The sequence below is a fragment of the Schistocerca americana genome, chromosome 6 (assembly GCF_021461395.2).
Source record: "Schistocerca americana isolate TAMUIC-IGC-003095 chromosome 6, iqSchAmer2.1, whole genome shotgun sequence".
Taxonomy (NCBI): Eukaryota; Metazoa; Arthropoda; class Insecta; order Orthoptera; family Acrididae; genus Schistocerca; species Schistocerca americana.
The window spans coordinates 138,004,290-138,022,672 of NC_060124.1; positions in this window are offsets into that span (position 1 = coordinate 138,004,290).

An 18,383-nucleotide genomic window follows, 5' to 3' on the forward strand; every position below is an offset into this window, starting at 1 on the left:
GACAACACGAGGCCATTTCCCAGTACGACTTTGCACCCCCTATGGGCTGGATGCCTGCACTAATTCGGTTGGGGAGGCTGTGATAAAGCAGCGTTATCCTCTCCTGAGTCAAACTGATCCACATCTGTTGTAGCTGGTCCTTGACATTTTGGGTACTGGCACTGGGAATGAGATAACGTCCCAGCTGGCACCATACATGATCTGTAGGGGACGGATCTGGGGATCTTCTGGAGCCACTGGAGTACCTCAAAGTCACATAGATAGTTCGAAGACACACGCGCCATATATGGACGAGCATTGTCCGGTTGCGAAATTGAAACACGATACTATCGCGTGAGAGGTAACACATGAGGGCATAGTCCGCAGCTCGTGGTCTAGTGGTTGGCGTTGGTGCCTCTTGATCACGGCGTTCCGGGTTCGATTCCCCGCCGGGTCGGAGACTTTCTCCGCCCGAGGACTGAATGTTGTCCTTATTATTTCATCATCAATCGGGAAAAATGGAGCGACTGGGCAGTGTAAAGATTGGGAATTTGTCCGGGCGCTGATAACATCATCTTCGAGCCGCCCCCCCCCCCAACACACACACAAACCAAACGTCATCATCATCATGATCATATATGAGAAAAAGTAGCTCCACAGTAGTATCGTTAGAAGTCTTTATTCCATCACGCGACTAGTTTCGGCGGCACATTACCGCCATCTTCAAGCCACACCACTGCCAAAAGTATTTTATTTCCTTGGGTATTTGCTATGGAATCCTTGTTACTAGCACACGTGGACTAGCTTTCATCAGGAGCCTACGGCCGACACGGTGTCGAGTACAGACTCCTGATAAAGTTAGTCCACGTGTTCTAGTAACAAGAATCGCACAGCAAATGCACCAAGGAAATAAAATACTCTTTTGGCAGTGGTGGGGCCTGAGGATGGCGGTAATATGCCGCCAAAACAAGTCGTGGGACAGAATAAAGACAATCATCAAGGCATAGCTGTGGTAGTACTATCTCTCATACGCTGAAGAGCCCAAGAAACTGTTGCATCTGCCTAATATCGTGAAGGTCCCCCGCGAGCACGCAGAAGTGCAGCAACGCGACGTGGCATGGACTCGACTAATGTCTGAAGTGGTGCTGAAGGGAATTTAAACCATGAATCCTGCAGGGCTGTCCATAAATCCGTAAGAGTACGAGCGGGAGGAGTTCTCTTCCGAACAGCACGTTGGAAGGCAGCCCAGATATGCTCAATAATGTTCATCTCTGAGGAGGTTGATGGCCAACTGAAGTATTCAAACTCAGAAGAGTGTTTCTGGAGCCACTCTGTAGCAATTCTGGACGAGTGGAGCCGGCCGCTGTGGCCGAGCGTTTCTAGGCGCTTCAGACCGGAACAGGGCGATTGCTACGGTCAGGTTCGAATCCTGCCTCGGGTATGTATGTGTGTAATTTCTTTAGGTTAGTTATGTTTAAGTAGTTCTTCGTTCTAGGGGGTTGATGACCTCAGATGTAAAGTCCCATAGTGCTTAGAGCCACTTGAACCATTTTTTTCTGGGTGAGTGGGGTGTTGCAGTGTCCTGCTGAAATTGCCCAAGTCCGTCGGAATGCATAATGGACATGAATGGAAGCAGGTGATCAGAAAGGATGCTTCGTACGTGTCATCTGTCGGAGTCGAATATAGACGTATCAGGGGTCCCATATCACTCCCAACGCACAAGACCCCCACCGCTTGAAAAGTCCTCTGTTGACACGCAGGGTCCATGGTTTCATGAGATTGTCTCCATACCCGTACACGTCCATCGGCTCGATATAATTTGAAGCGAGACTTGTCCGACCAGGCCACATGTTTCTAGTCATCAACAGTCCAATGTCTGTGTTGACGGGACCAGTCGAGGCGTAAAGCTTTGTGTCGTTCAGTTATCAAGGGCACACGATTGGGTCTTCGGCTCCGAAAGCCCATATCGATGATGTTTCGTTGAATGGTTCGCACGCTGACGCTTGTCGATGGCCCATCGAAATCTGCAGAAATTTGCGGAAGGATTGTAATTCTGTCACGTTGAACGATTCTCTTCAGTCGTCGTTGGCCCCGTTCTTGGAGGATCTTTTTCCGTCGCCGTGATGTCGAAGATTTGATGTTTTATCGGATTCCTGATATTTACGGTACACTCGTGAAATGGTCGTAGGGGAAAATCCCACTTCATCGCTTTCTCGGAGACGCTGTGTCCCATCGCTCATGCTCGAACTATAACACCAAGTTCAGACTCACTAAAATCGTGATAACTTGCCATTGTAGCACCAGTAACCGATCTAACAACTGTGCCAAACACTTGTTGTCTTACCTAGGCGTTGACGACCGCAGTGCCGTATTCTGCTTGTTTACATATATGTATTCCGCATGATTACATATATGTATTTGAATACGCATTCCTATACCAGTTTCTTTGGCGCTTCAAGGTATATACTATCAGCTGAAATACCTTGTCCATGCAACTAGATAGACATCTGCGATCATCATAGTCATCAACATGAGGACGCAGGATGTCCGTGACGTACTGTTCTGCCGTCAGTTCCCTCAGTCGCTACAAGCGGTGACCTAAAGTCACACGTGATGTCTCCTTCCTCTATGACGCCGGGAGTAACACAGCTGTGCCTCCGCAAAACATGAAATGGGACCTCTCCCCAAGTCGCGCCATTCTCGGCAACATTGATCATCCGCAACAGTGCAGCATCGCGATTCATCGCTAAACACAGTCCATGATTCTCAGTCATGGTACTACTTCAGACGCAGCCATTTGTGTTTGGTGCTAACAGCAGTCCACATGTGGAGGGGGGAGGGGGGGGGGGGGGTAATTGCCTAGTCCGGCTGCTGACAATCCCCGACCAATGCAATAAGAGGACACATAACGTCGCAGGAAGTCAAGAACACTAAAGAGAAGCAACATTCTACCTGTCACATAGAATTATAACTCCTATCATTTACACATGAGCCGATGGTGTGAATGTTTCGAAGTTACACTAGCTTCCGACCATGTCGTGTGGTTGCATCACTCTTTTTGTTAGCTAGTGCAAAATTCTGGAGCTTTCGACAGCTGTCGCCACAATCTTCGCTAGGGATTAAAACACCTGACTTGCTGGATATTCACTGGGAGGCAGCAACAAGAACGGTCCAGAAGTGAGCCGAATTTAGGCTTGCCCTAACTCATCTTCCTGCATATGCATTAATTCGGCCCACCTCTGGAAAGTTCTGGACATTGGCTCACGTATATAAGGCGGACATCTTATCTATCCCGGTAGTACGAAGTTTGAACTCCGGAGAACTATGGGGGTGAAATCTAAAGTAATTCATCTCTACTGACGTGGCTTGTAAATCGAGAATAATTTATAGTGTTATGCGGCCACGAATTTCACAGAAGAGAAATAAATAAACAACACACACTGTACTTCTTAGGTTATAACCATTCAGATGGTAAAATCGTGCCTTGTGATACGCATATACACACAGCAAAAATACGTTTGCAGCATCTCGGTTCCGAGAGTTCCGTAATCTGTGCAGAAACTGGTATAGAGCTCAACACAAAAATAAAAATAAAAATTGCTCTGAGCACTATGAGACTTAACTTCTGAGGTCATCAGTCCCCTAGAACTTAGAACTACTTAAAGGAACTGTGTCTGTGACACTATATCCACAGTCAACGTCTATCTTCAGGAGCTCTAGGAACAGGTGTGATGCAAAACTTTTTTTGATGTGTGTATCACTAATACAGAGGCCATTTAAGTTTTATATTCAAAATGAGCCGTCACAGAAGCAATTTTGTCTTCTTGTTGATAGCACCAGCACGAGCACGGGGATCTAAGAACTTCTTTAGATCTTTTAGTACCGTTATGTTCATAGATGACCAAGTAACAAAACTGAGTCATATTGTAAAACATTTGCGCAACACTAAGCTCTGCGAAAGATGTGCCAATGCTCCATCGCTAAATAGAGAGCAATATGGTGGCAGTTTGAGCAGACTGTGGAGAAAAACTGTGGCAAATTAAACAAGTTGTAAATGTATAAATCAGCTACAGAAAAAGTTTAACTTTAAATTCGAAAATTTTAGGTTAGGCTTTACCGTGACTGTTATTGACATTAAATGGCCGGCCGCTGTGACCGAACGGTTCTATTCGCTTCAGTCTGGAACAGCGCTGCTGCTACGGTCGCAGGTTCGAATCCTGCCTCGGGCATGGTTGTGTGTGATGTCTTTAGGTTTAAGTAGTTCTAAGTCTAGGGGATTGATGACCACAGATGGTAAGTCCCATAGTGCTTAGAGCCATTTGAGCCATTTGGCATTAAATGAAACAACAAGTTTACTGTTACCAGTCACTGTTTTCGACAAAAAATTAAACGTGTATCTAACGGTATACATAAAATAAGTAAAATAAAGTAACTCCAGTGGTCACAGGTTCCTTTCACTGTCGTAACACATCACGTGTATGCTCTTCATATTATGTAAACAAATATGGCGTTGGAAACTATTTGGTGCATGGATCGTATAGTAGAAGGCAAAACATTATCACAAAGTACAAAGAATATACGTGCTAACAACATTATTACAGAATGAATTTTTTAAAGGATTTTGGGGTGTTGTTTGAGGTGTTGAATACATTCGTTGGAATAAATACTGCAGGGAGTATATAAATGGGATTTTGACAAGTTAAAATAAGTTAAACTTCATACTCATTTATACAATCAGGTGAAGTGTTACAAACCATAAGTACAATAATCATATTGGCTACAGTGGTAAAATTATACACAAATAACAATTTTGGTTGGGATTCATAGATATAAAAGGCTGGAGGCAGAGGGGGATGAAGAGAAAGAGAAAGTGTGATGGTGGAAAGAGTGATTGTATGAGAGCAAACTTTACAAGGCAAGGGGTCTTAAGATTATATCTGTTACATGTAATAACTGCCTAAAGGTTGCGATAATACATTAGTTAATGCTTAAAGATATGCAGATGGATGTGCAATTTGTGCCAGTAGTTGATGTACATATAGTTTCTAGCTAACAAGGGGTACAAGCTGTTGGTGTGATGCAGAGAAAGTCATAAAGATGTAACGAAGATAAAGCTATATGAAAAGACTAAAGAAATAACAGGTCCGAACTGCATAATATTGAATCCAGTTCCAAAGAAGTGCAGCATTAATCTTGCAGTAGTCATTAGTCACGGATAAACACTCTGTAATCCATAGCGCCAGAATATTTATGTTATAGCGACACGCATAATATGTACGTATTTATGCAATGAAACTGGGTAAAGTCTCTAAGAAAATATATAACGTCGCGAAAATATTTCGTTAAATATTTAACATAAAATAATAATTGCAACGACAATTAACTCCTGAATTAGACGATAGTCTAATATATTATTTTATAATGCACTTAAAGGTACCAGAAACACGAAAAGTACATTAAGAAGATATATTTTACATTGCTTAAGTTTTTATTTTGAAAGTATTATTGCTATAGATGAACAAAAGTTATTTTTAATTAAATCTGTTTAGAATAATGCCATCTTCACTTCAATTAGCAAGGTGCCCTTTCTTATTTTTCATTTTGAAGCAAAATGAACAACCAGGCACCTTTCCAAATTCTTTGCATTCATAGAATGTCGCCGATGAGAAAAAAATGTTTTTGCAGGAGGAAAATGAGCTCTCCATATCACATGATATTGGTGGTGCAAATTTCAGGACATGAAATATTCCTGAAAAGATGTCCGCTGTAGCGTCTTCTCTCCAACTGAGGATACTGCAGATAGTAGCAAAAGTCGAGTAGCCCGAATTTCTTCCCAAAACAGTGTCAGATGTATTCTCTACCCTTTGTCCAGTCCGTCTCTGCCGATCAGCTTGCATTTGACATTCTGAACAGCTTTTAACGATTTCTGCAAAGACAGTACGGTAGATAGTAATTCTGTAATGCGACTGGCAAGGAAGCTGAAGTCGCTACCGATGTGCGACAGTGAAAGGATTTTGTGATGTGCCTCTCGTACTGAAACTGGAGATTCTCTCGGAAATGAATAAATTACAGATTTCATGGCTTGAAAACGTTCATTATAAAAACCGACTGCTTCAATCTAAATCGTTAGGGCAGGCTCTCGAGGAAATTTCATGATCGGCAGCTGCTCCTTAAAAAGCGACACATGACGCAGGGCTTTGAGTAACGCTCTTTTGGTGTATCTAATCATTTAACTTTCTTCTAGCCAGCAGCCGCGCACATCTTCGGCGATACATCTCAGGGCATGGGTCAGACAGATGGTGTGAATTATATCCGGACAGAATACGCGTAGGGCAGGTAGGCTGCAACATTCAAAGCCATAAGAACTTTTTCTCTCTCCATAAACTGTGGAAATAGCGTCCATTGTAACCAAAAATCTTAATTTAGATACTAACCAATAGCCCCCAACCCCTACGATTCTTTAAAGAACCGAACTTTCGCGTACAAAACAGCCCGACTTCTAAAATAACTTTCTCCGCTTAGAGACCCTCCTTAAGATTTTCTTGTCAAAAATTTCTCTCAGTTCACGGGGATACGTAGTATGCAGCACACCTGTTTAGTATACCCTGTTAGTTCGGTGAAATTTCGTCATCCCAGGGCTGGTGAATTCAATAAAAAGATGCCTATCGTCCCCGGGAAGCGTCAACGAACATTTTGTCTCAAACGAAAGATGTTTCCCTTGACGCGGTCTGTCAGCCATAAGCTTATGATGCAAAGACTATTAAACCCTGCCTGTATGGTGTTCCAGGTATGATGCAATCACTGCCTGCAGCGTTGTTTGGCAACTAGTACACGCGTGGGCAGGGCACGGTCCCTATCAGCCACATGACGCTCCAGCCCGTTGCTCGGGCAATGTAGCACTGCTGCATCCGGTTTAACCGAAAGTTATGCTACACGAGTTAGGAGTGACCCTGGGTGGAAGTTCAAGAAAACTGTTTTGCCATTCAGCTTCTCAGAGCGATGAGACAATAACATCTCCGAAGGGACCTAAATAAGTAATTGTGTGAATGTGTGGTGTCCGTTCTTTCGGGCATGTCCGAAAGAACCGACAACACATCGAATCCGTAGCTGTGATACATTATATGTAAATCGAAGGTAGAGAGGGGAGAAAGGAATGGAAAAGGAAGGGGCATAATGCTTACTACTTGAGCCTCATCTTATTCTGTTATTCGCTCCTGTGAACGGGAACGCGTTATGCAGGTCTTGGAGACACGTCCATTAAGAAAAGTTTTTACTGAGTTTAACGAAGGCGATGTTGGCCTGATATATTCGACGATGCCCTTTGGCTAGACTGTCTAAAGGATCGTTCTAAGAAATAGCAAATTAAGATCAACCTGAAGATGCCTAAATAAGGCGAAACGCGTACTTGAAAAATAAAAATTAAATTGCAACCAAGACTGTGTTTAACCAATACTGTTAAACACTGGTTTGCTGTATGCCACAAATGGATTGGAAGAATTTCTTTCTCACTATCAAATGTTTTACCACGCAGGTGGCCCTTCAGACAACCAAAGAGGTAAAAATCAGACGGAGCCGAGTCCGGACTGTAGGGAGGATGAGGAACAATTTTCCAACCTATTTTCCTGATTTTTTCCTGCGTCATAAGGGCTGTATTGGGTTTGGCATTGTCATGGTGTAGTCTGATGAGCTGACCCTCAAACTGTGGTCTGTGGGTCTTGATGGCACGTCGCAGCTTGTCCAGTGACAAACAGTAACGGTCTCAGTTAACTGTGGAGCCAGGTTCCAAAAAGTCAATGAAAATGACACCATACTGATCCCATAAGAAGGAGGCCATCACCTTTAGCCTGCTCTTCGTGAAAGTCTTGGTGTTCAGTAGAGAGAAATCACCTTCTTTAAACCTCTGCAACCATCACTGGATACTGCTGCGATCCACTGTGTCCTCCCCATAAACAGGGAGCAACTTCCTGTGAATCGGTGTGGCAGAGTCATCGCCGTTCTTGAAGAGGAACTCCATCACCGACCGTTGTCGCAACCTGACATCTACTTTACGGGGGCTCACCTGTAAATAAAAGAAAATACTTTTATATACGAACTTATAGCTAAATGTTCCAAGTATGTTCACAAAAAATTTCATTCTCCTCCTTCAAAAAATAAAAAAAATAGAGACGACTGTGCAAATCATTTCGAACGCCCTTTGTATATCAATTATTTAGGAGACTGAGAGATCCCTTAAATTATTTGCAGATGGTGATATCGTTTACCGTCCAGTGGAGTTATCAGAAGATCAAAACAAATTGTAAAACTATTTAGAGAGGATGTCTCCGTGATGCGGAAAGGAGCAGTTGACCCTAAACAATAAAAGGCGTGAGGTCGTCCACTTGAGTAGTAAAAAACTGGTTGTCAATTCAACTAAAAACTTAGGGATTACAATTATAAATGATTAAAGTGGATCTATTACATCGAAAATTTGTGAAGAATTCGAAACGAGTTCGAGTGTTTATTGACCGCACAGTGGAGCTTATATCGTCTGCCCCCTCCCTCCCTCCTACCTGGCGCTCTGTACAAGGACCGCATCCCTCTGTACGAGGACCGCATCCAGGCGTAGGCATGTGTCCAGCACCGGCTTCTGATCCCCCCTCCTACTCCTACCTGCAGGTCGTTCCGTCCGAGGTTTGCGCCCCGGGGCGCTTGCTGATGGCTCCTCTTCTCTTGCTCTGTCTGTCTACGAAGTCAGTCTTGGCGACATGTGAGCGGGCCCATATATCAAGGTTGCCAAGGCTGTTGCGATTACACTGCAGAATTTTCACTGGGAAGTCCTTACACATTTTCGTTACAGTCCTTATCTCTCCCCACGCGATTTCCGCATTTTTGGAGCCCTGAAGAAAGATATTCTTCGCCGTCGTTTTGCTTCGGGCGGAGAGGTGCAAGCCTGAGTACAATCATTTTCATGTAATCGAGTGAAAACATTTTTTTCATAAAGGCGTTTATCACCTTGTCTCACAGTGGGATAAATGTATTGATATTTATGTTCATTAGTTTCGAAATTACTAACAGTTTACTTACTTTTCTTGTGTCTGCCTCGTTTTCATTTGACTGCCCCTTAGATGAGTGAGTTGGGAAGCCTATCATTACAACAAACGCGTTTTTCTTTGAGAAGAGATCTCTTCATGATGTTGTAGTCACCAACTCTCTACTCCGGGTCCCAAAATATTTTGTTGACTCGCGCCTACTTGGACACAAATGACCATCGTAACAAAGCAAGAGAGATCAGAGTTCGTACGTAAAGATTTAGCTGTTCATTTCTGCAGTGAGCTGTTCGAGAGGAGAATGGTCGAGAAATAGTCTGAAAGTGGTTCTATGAACTGTGGTGTAACATATCACTTTGGGAAAGTGATGTTTTGCCGGATGCCTTTCTCTAATCGACGAATGCTGGTCGTGACCTTGGTCAGTGTTTTCGCGTTAGTAAGTACTGTAGTTAGTTTCGACCCGCATTTTGTACGCGGGATTTTTGTTTCTTTTGTGCATCTACTTGAGTTTGTATGGACGCAGCGTATCTGCGAGACAGGGCGACAAGGACAGATTTTCTGCGCGTTGCGACACCTACCTTTGCGGCACCTGCTCCTTGCGTAATTACGATGGGGTACCAAAAAAATCCGGAATAACATTGCCGTGGGCGGAGCTTGAGTAGCACACATTTTTGCCGCTAGGTGTGCATAGCGAAATTCATTGCCAGTTCAGTGCCGCCTGTTTTGTCGACCTGGCTTGTTCTGTTCATCTGCAGTGATAGTTTTTGCTAGCACTGTTTCGTCTTTGTTTCGTTTTTCGTGTTGCCAAGTTTAAGTGAACAACGTGCAGCTGTGAAATTTTGTTTTCTACTCGGTAAAAATGCTGCTGAAACTGTTTTAATGTCGAAAACAGCTTGCCAAGGTGACGCTATGGGCAATGCTCAAGTGTACGAGTGATTTGCTCGATTCAAAAATGGCGAGATGTCGATTGATGGCAAACGTCGTTCTGGACATCAAATCCACGAAAATATTGAAAAACTCAAGTGTACGAGTGGTTTGCTCGAGTCAGAAATGGAGAAATGGCGATTCCCATTTGTAAAGATGACTACAAAAAATGTTTCGAACAGTACAGGTGCTGTTGCGACAAATGCATTAGAAGTAATGGAGAGTATTTTGAAGGGGATAAGGTTGTTTCGTAAACGATTTGAAAATATGTAGTTTTTAAAAAAAATTAATTCCGGTTCCTTTTTTCTGTGCCACGGCCTTTCTGGCTCGGAAGTGGGCTGCGGGCCATCGAATCTAGAACATCCTGTCAACAATGGTGACGCCAAGATAAATAAAGTCAGCATTCGTTAACTAGACCTAAAAGGGTATTGATGAATTCATACAAACCAGCATTGTCGATATAAAATTTTCTACACAATGTGTAACTGAAGTATTCTATATTGCACGAGGTACAATAGATGCATCTCTTAAAAAGGGGAAGTGGGTGTCACTTAGTAGAAGTTGGTTTTTCTAGAATGACATTTCGGCCAACACAGAAGAAGATCACTGGTGACAAAGTCTGCAGCTGCGAATCAACTTCACGGTCATTCTGTCAGTGGGTTGCCACACATGCAAAAGCAAATTTAAAAAAAAAAAAACTAGAAACAAAGGTAACAGAAAACTTCTTCATGCAGATAATTGACACATGAGACACGGAGCATGTCAAAAACTTCTACCAAACATTTAAATGTAAACTGCAGGGCAACCATGTAGATTAGAAGTACTCGCAGTATGTTTGTAAGAACTAGAAACCTGAATCATTGTCTTTAGGCACGACTAAAACTAATGCTATGCTACCAGGGCCTATCTCTGACCGGAGATATCATAATACTGTCTTATATGCGTATAAGCGGATACGTCTGTAAAGATCCTTACGATCACCTTCTAAACAGCTAAAGTATTTCCTCGGTGTCGTTCCATGGAGCTGAAGAACACTCCTTAAAAGACTTTCCGATCGTGTGGACTTATTCAAAACCAAAAGATCATGTGTATGTTAACACATTCGGAGAATGTAAGCTGACTTTCTTAGTAATCAACTGCGAAAACAAATATTTCGCACTGTAACTATGGAAAACCAAGACTACGCAAACATCGTTTGTAGGCTTCGGGTATTGTATTAATTCTTAAGGATGAAGTGCTGTTGTCTGGATAATTTTAACACAACCTTTGCTACTTTAACAGGGTGTTATAATATTTCTGTAAAAGTAAACAGCTCCTTGTATTAAAATGGTATGATGCAACGTTATATCATATAAATCGTTGACAAATTTAAAGTAAACGTTTCTTTGAGCCATTAATCTTCCGCCTTGTTTGATGCGGCTCGGCTTGATTTCCTATCCCGCCCCAACCTCTTCGTTTCAGAGCAGTATTTGCGCCCTACGCCCTCATTTACTTGTTGGATGTATCGAAATCTTTGCCCTTTTTATCCTCTGCAGTTCCCTCTATGACCCTGGGGATTAATCCCTGATGCCTTAACACATGTCCTGTCATCCTGTCCCTTCTTCTTTTCAGTGTTTTCCAGATGTTCCTTTCTTCACCGAGTCAATGGAGAACCACCTCATTCCTTGCCTCACCAGTCCTTGTGGTTTCCAACTTTCATTTGTAACTCCACATCTCAAATGCTACGATTCTCATCTTTTCTGGTTTTCCCACTGTCCATGATTCACTTTCATACACACCTGTGCTCGAAATATACTTTCTCATAAAATTCTTCTTCAGGTTAAGGCCTATGTTTAATACCAACAGTTTTATCTTGGTAAGGAATGCATTCTTCGCCTGTGCTAGTCTGCATTTTATGTCCTTGCTTCGTCTGCCTTCTCTTATTTTGCCTTCAAGGTAGCAGATCTTTAACTTCACCTATTTTGATGACAATCTAATAATCATGGGGAACTGGAACTCAGTTGTAGAGGAAGGTGTAGAAGAAAAGGTTACAGGAGAATATGGGATTGGGACGCGTAATGAGAGAGGAGAAAGTCTAATTGTGTTCTGTAACAAATTTCAGCTAGTAATAGAGAATATTCTGTTCAAGAATCACAAGAGGAGGATGTATACTTGGAAAAGGCCGGGTGGTACGGGAAGATTTCAGTTAGAGTACATCATCGTCAGATAGAGATTCTGAAATCAGATACTGGATTTAAAGGCATACCGAGGAGCAGATGTAGACTCCGATCACAATGAAGTAGTGATGAAGAGTAGGCTGAAGTTTAGGACGTAAGTCAGGAAGAATCAATATGCAAAGGAGTGGGGTACGGAATTACTAAGGAATGACGAGATACTCTTGAAGTTCTCTAAGGCTGTAGATACAGCAATAAAGATAAGCTCAGTAGGCACTACAGTTGAAGAGGATTGGACACCTCTAAAAAGAGCATTCACAGAAGTTGGAAAGAAAAACATATGTCAACGAAGGTAAATACGAAGAAACCGTGGTTAACAGAAGAAATACTTCAGTTGATCAACGAAAGAAGGAAATACGAAAACGTTCAGGAAAATTCAGGAATATGGAAATGCATATGCTGAGGAACGAAATAAACAGGAAGTGCAGGGAAGCTGAGGTGAAATGGCTGCATGAAAAATGTGAAGAAATCGAAAAAGAAATGATTGTTGGAAGGATATACTCAGCAAATAGGAAAGTCAAATTAAAAGCAAGAGTGCAACAGAAATTCCACTGTTAAACGCAGAGGCGAGAGGCGATATGTGGAAAGAGTACAATGAAGGTCTCTATGAAATGGAAGATTTGTCTGACGTGATAGAAGAAGAAAGAGGAGTCGATTTGGAAGAGATAGGAGATCCAGTATTAGAACTTAAAAGAGCTCTGGAGGACATAAGATAAAATAAGGCAGAAGGGATGGATAAAATTCTATCTGAATTTCCAAAATCATTGGAGGAAGTGGCAACAGAACGACTGTTCACGTTGGTGTGTAACTCTACACACCAAGTCTGGCGACATACGACCTAACGTCTGGAAAAATATCATCCATACAATTCCGAAATCCGCGAAAGCTGACATGGGCGAGTATTATCGCACAATCAACTTAACAGCTCACGCTTCCAAGTCGCTTACAAAAATAATATACAGAAGAATGGAAAAGAACATTGAGAACGTCCTAGATGGCATTCAGTTTCGCTTTAGGAAAGGTAAAGGCACCAGAGAGGCAATTTTTCGTTGCGGTTGACAATGGAAGTAAAACTAAAGAAAAATAGGATTCACCGACCTGGAAAAAGTGTTCGACAGTCTAAAATGGTGCAAGAAGTTCGAAATTCTGAGAAAAATAGGGGTAGTCTATAGGGAAAGATGAGTAATATACAATATGTACTAGAGCCAAAAGGGAATGACAGGATTGGACTACCAAGAACGAACTGCTCGGATTAAAAATGGTGTAAGAGAGGAATGTAGTTTTTCGCCTCTACTGATCTGTCTGTACATCGAAGAAGAAATGATGGAAATAAAAGAGAGGTTCAGGAGTGGAACTAAAATTCGAGGTGAAACGATATCGATGATGCGATTCGCTGATGACATTGCTATCCTGACTGAAAGTGAAGAAGAATTACGTGAACTCCTGAATGGAATGAACAGTCTAATGAGTACAGAATATTGACTGAGCGTAAATCGAAGAAAGAAGAAAATAATGAGAAGTAGCAGAAATGAAAACAGCAAGAAACTTACATAGGCCTTAATATGAGGAATAAATTTCTGAGGATGTGTGTCTGGAACACAGCATTGTATGGTAGTGAAACATGGGCTGTGGAAAAGCCGGAACAGAAGAGAATCGAAGCATTTAAGATGTGTTGCTATAGGCGAATGTTGAAAATCAGGTTGACTGATAAGCTAAGGAAAGAGGATATTTTGCGCAGAATCGGAGAGGAAAGGAATATGTGGAAAACATTGACAAGGAGAAGGGATAGGATGATAGGACATCTGTTAAGACATCAGGAAATGACTTCCATGGTAGTAGAGAGAGCTGTACGGGGCAAAAACTGTAGAGGAAGACAGAGATTGGAATACATCCAGCAGATAATTGAGGACGTAGGTTGCAATTGCTACTCTGTGATAAAGACATTGGTACAGGAGAGGAATTCTTGGTGGGCTGCATCAAACCAGTCAGGAGACTGATCACTCAAAAAAAAAAGTTTCTCGCTATTCTCATGTCTGCTACTTCTCATTACTTTCTCCTTTCTCCAAATTACTCTCAATCCATACGATGCACTCATTACATTGTTCATTCCATTCAACACATCCTGTAATCCTTCTTCACTTTCACTGAGGATAGCAGTGTCATCAGCGAATCTTATCATTTATATCTCTTCGCCCTGAATTTGAATCCCATTTTTGAATGTTTCGTTTATTTCTGTCATTGCTTCTTCAATGTACAGATTAAATAACAGGGGTGAAAGACTGCATAGCTGTTGATACTCCTTGAACTGGTATTCATTGCAGAATTCATTCTTTCTTTTCTCTCGTTGCTACTACCAAGGAGATATTCTCCCATAAGAGTTTCTTCTGCTATTTCCCCTACAACCACATTCCAGTCCCTCATGACTATCAGATTTTCATCCCACTTTATGTTCTGAATTACCCGTTCAACATCCTCATATAGTTTCTCTATCACTTCGTCTTTTGCTTGAGACGTCGGCATGTATACCTGAACTATTGTTGTCGGTGTTAGTTTGTTGTCGATTCTGATTAGAACAGCCCAGTCATTGAACTGTTCACCGTAGCTCACTCTCTGCCCTACCTCCCATTTATAACGAATCCTACTCCAGTTACGCCATTTCCTGCTGCTGTTGATACTACATTATACTCATCTGACCAGGAACCATTGCCTTCTTTCCATTTCACTTCACACACACACTCTCCGTATCTAGACTGAGCCTCTACATATCCATTTCCCCACTTTCTAGTTTCCCTACCAAGTTCCAACTTGCTCCAACTACTAGAACGGTAACCTTTCACTGATCTTTTACGCTTTTTCTCATGGTCCCATCCATCTTGGTAGTCCCCACCGGAGATACGAATGGGGGACTAGTTACAATCTTAGTATATGTACCTCCGAAGCGAGTGCTGATGGACTAGTCCGAAATCTTTTGCCATGGAGAGATTATCATGGTACTTTTTTCAGTTACAGGCCATACGTCATGTGGATACACATTTTTTAATGCGGTGGTTTCAATTCCCTTCTGCATCCTCATGACTTTGATTATTGCTGATTCATCTGCCTTTTTAAGTAGTTTCCCACCCCAAGGGCAAGAGAGTCCCCCGAACCTCTGTCCGCTACTCTACCTTCTTTGACAAGGCTAATGGCAGAGCAAGGATTGATTTCTTATGCCAGAAGTCTTCGACCGCCATTGCTGTGACGATTATTCAGAATTTAAGCTATGTCCTGTAATAAAACTGGTAATAGTGAGATAAGTGTGCTACCCTTTCTTGGATCATATGAAATGAACGATACCGCGGTGTAGACTTAAAAACCAAAAATCCACTGCTACAAAGATATGTGAAAATATTTAAATGTCAAAGTTTATAAATACGTAATGTAATTACAGTGATGATTATGGACTTCTCAAAAAATACAGACAATTAATTGCATTTTATTTATGAAATGAATGTCCCAAAGATTATTTTGTGTAAATAGATCGATATACGAGGGTTGTCCAGAAAGTAAGATCCGATCGGTCGCGAAATGGAAACCACAGTGAAAACCAGTAACGTTTTATTTGCAACAGTTAGGTACATCTTCCACCTACTTCTCTACATAGTCGCCATGTCAAATTCGAGTGTTGTCGTAGTGTTGTATCAACTTTCCAATATCCTCGTCATAGAACGCAGCCGTCTGTGCTTTCGGTCAGTTATCTGCACAGGTCCGTTGTCTGTAGAAAAATTTTGTCTTCATAGAGATGAAACTCAGGGGGAGCCAATTACGGACTGTATTGTGGGTGATCAAACATGTCTCATCGGAAACGCTGCAGGAGCGTCTTCATTGCCCCTGCAGTGTGCGGCCGAGAATTGGCATGAAGAATAAACTGCTCGACAGTTGTGTTATGAGGGCTACATGACAAAGGCGAAATCTCTAACCATGCCCTCATACTTGACGGGTGACGCTATTCCCTAAGCAGCTTTTGGTGCTCACTGTAAACTCAAAACTGAAAAGAGCAACGTGACACGATCGACGGGGATACTAGACACACTGCCCAACACGTCTGTTCAAAGCTTTACAGGATTTTCCCAGTGGTTTCCATTTCGCGACAGATCGGAACTTACTTTCTGGACAACCCTCAAATGATAGTAATTTCTTTGCTATATGTTGTTGAGGAAAATCTTTGTTCTTTTGGGCAGTTGGTTGTGCGAGTCTGACGTGCGAGGATGGAGAACGAGTTACGTGTGTTTCATTGATTTTTACTGTGAATCGAATGATAGAAAATGTATATGTAAATTGTGCAGAAAATCCACTAGATTTCACATTATTATTGAAGTAGTAACCCAGTGATCCTCTAGACCATTATAGACGGATGAAACACAGGCAGGAAGAGAACAACGTGCCATCAATATGCAACAAAGAAGAGCAACAAAAAAGATGAGTATTTTTTTGGTTAACAGAACTGGTTATTTAAATTCGCCTGTCCCTGACACTCGCTGCAGTGAGTCACTATCTCAGTGTGGCAAGTGCTGTGAAAATGTGACCAGCCGCCCAAATTACTAACTTACTTCAAACATCACTAAGTTCAACACCGGGCAGCAAAAGGGTGGGGACGGTCAGAGTACGTAGCAAGAGGAAATAGTAGATAGATGTGTGGTGGCCTGCATGCATCATAACTGCGGCCCGCTATGTCGCAAGACGCCTGAAAACTGCAACCCGCGTTACACACGCGCTCGCAGAGTTGCTGAATTTAAGGCAGGAAACGTTGGCGACAGCCCCATAGAAGTACCACCCATTCACCCCTCCCCCCCCCCCCCCTCCTCTACACCTATCCCTATGATAACCGGAACAGTCAAGCGTAAAGTCTTCGGTCCACGCTTTTATTGAGACAGCGTTACTGCGAGAGCTTTCATTTGTTCCTCGCCCTTTGTAGTAGTTTGCAGAGTGAGTGTTTGCTTGTTTGCCGTGTTTTACAGTGTGAAAGTCTGTTCGTCGCCTTTTATAGTGTTTTGCAGTGTCAGAATTTGCTTGCTCCCCGTCTTTCTGCAGTCTACTTGTTTTACTGCGGTTGCTTGTACTAGCAGTGTTGTGTAGTTAAAATACGAGGGCTGGAACTTAAATAGCGTCAACTGTTTACTTAAAACCAATACAAAAGAGTTACGTGTTTAGACCTGTTACTGTCCTTCAAAGTAGTCACCAGCGTTGTGGATAACCCGTTGTCAGAGATGTGGAAGGCGTAGCAAACCGTTAGCAGAGCCTGTTCTGTTGATGGTGCGAATGCAGCGGTTTACTGCCTGTCGAAACTCTGGAACAGTTCTGAAGTGAATGTCACGAAGTGGTTCCTTCATCTTCGGAATCAAATCAAAGTCACATCGACCTAAGTCCGGGGAGAATGGTGGATGTTACAGTACTTCCTAGTCCCATCGACCGAACAGAGCAGCCACAGCTTGCGCTGTAAGCGCCCGCGCATTGTCGTGCAAAATGATGGGTGGGTTGCGAAGAAAGTGTCACCGCTTCTTTCGCAAAGCTTGTCGCAGGTGATACTCCAAAAACGAACAGTAATACTGTACATTGACGGTCTGCTGTGGAGGGATGTAATGCGTTAGGATAACACCATCACAGTCGTACACGAGAATCGCCATAACTTTCACCATACTGGAGCTCTGAAGCACTTTCGACTTTCGCAGCGGCCCATAATGACGCCATTCGTTGGATTGGCGTTTCAGTTTTTGCTCTTACGATGTGGCTCATGTCTCATCCAGTGTTACGATACGGCATAAGGAAGCTTCTCCTTCGGGCTTATAGCGCCCCAAGTGCGTCTGAGAAGCGTCGTAATGCATCCATTTCTACATTTCCGTCAAGTCATGCGGAACCTATCGTGATGCAGTTTTTCGCGTGCGTTCCTAATCCTGGAGATACTAATAGGTATCAGATAGATTATATAATGGTAAGACAGAGATTTAGGAACCAGGTTTTAAATTGTAAGACATTTCCAGGGGCAGATGTGGATTCTGACCACAATCTATTGGTTGTGAACTGCAGATTGAAACTGAAGAAACTGCAAAAGGGTGGGAATTTAAGCAGATGGGACCTGGATAAACTGAAAGAACCAGAGGTTGTAGAGAGTTTCAGGGAGAGCATAAGGGAACAATTGACAGGAATGGGGGAAAGAAATACAGTAGAAGAAGAATGGGTATCTCTGAGGGATGAAGTAGTGAAAGCA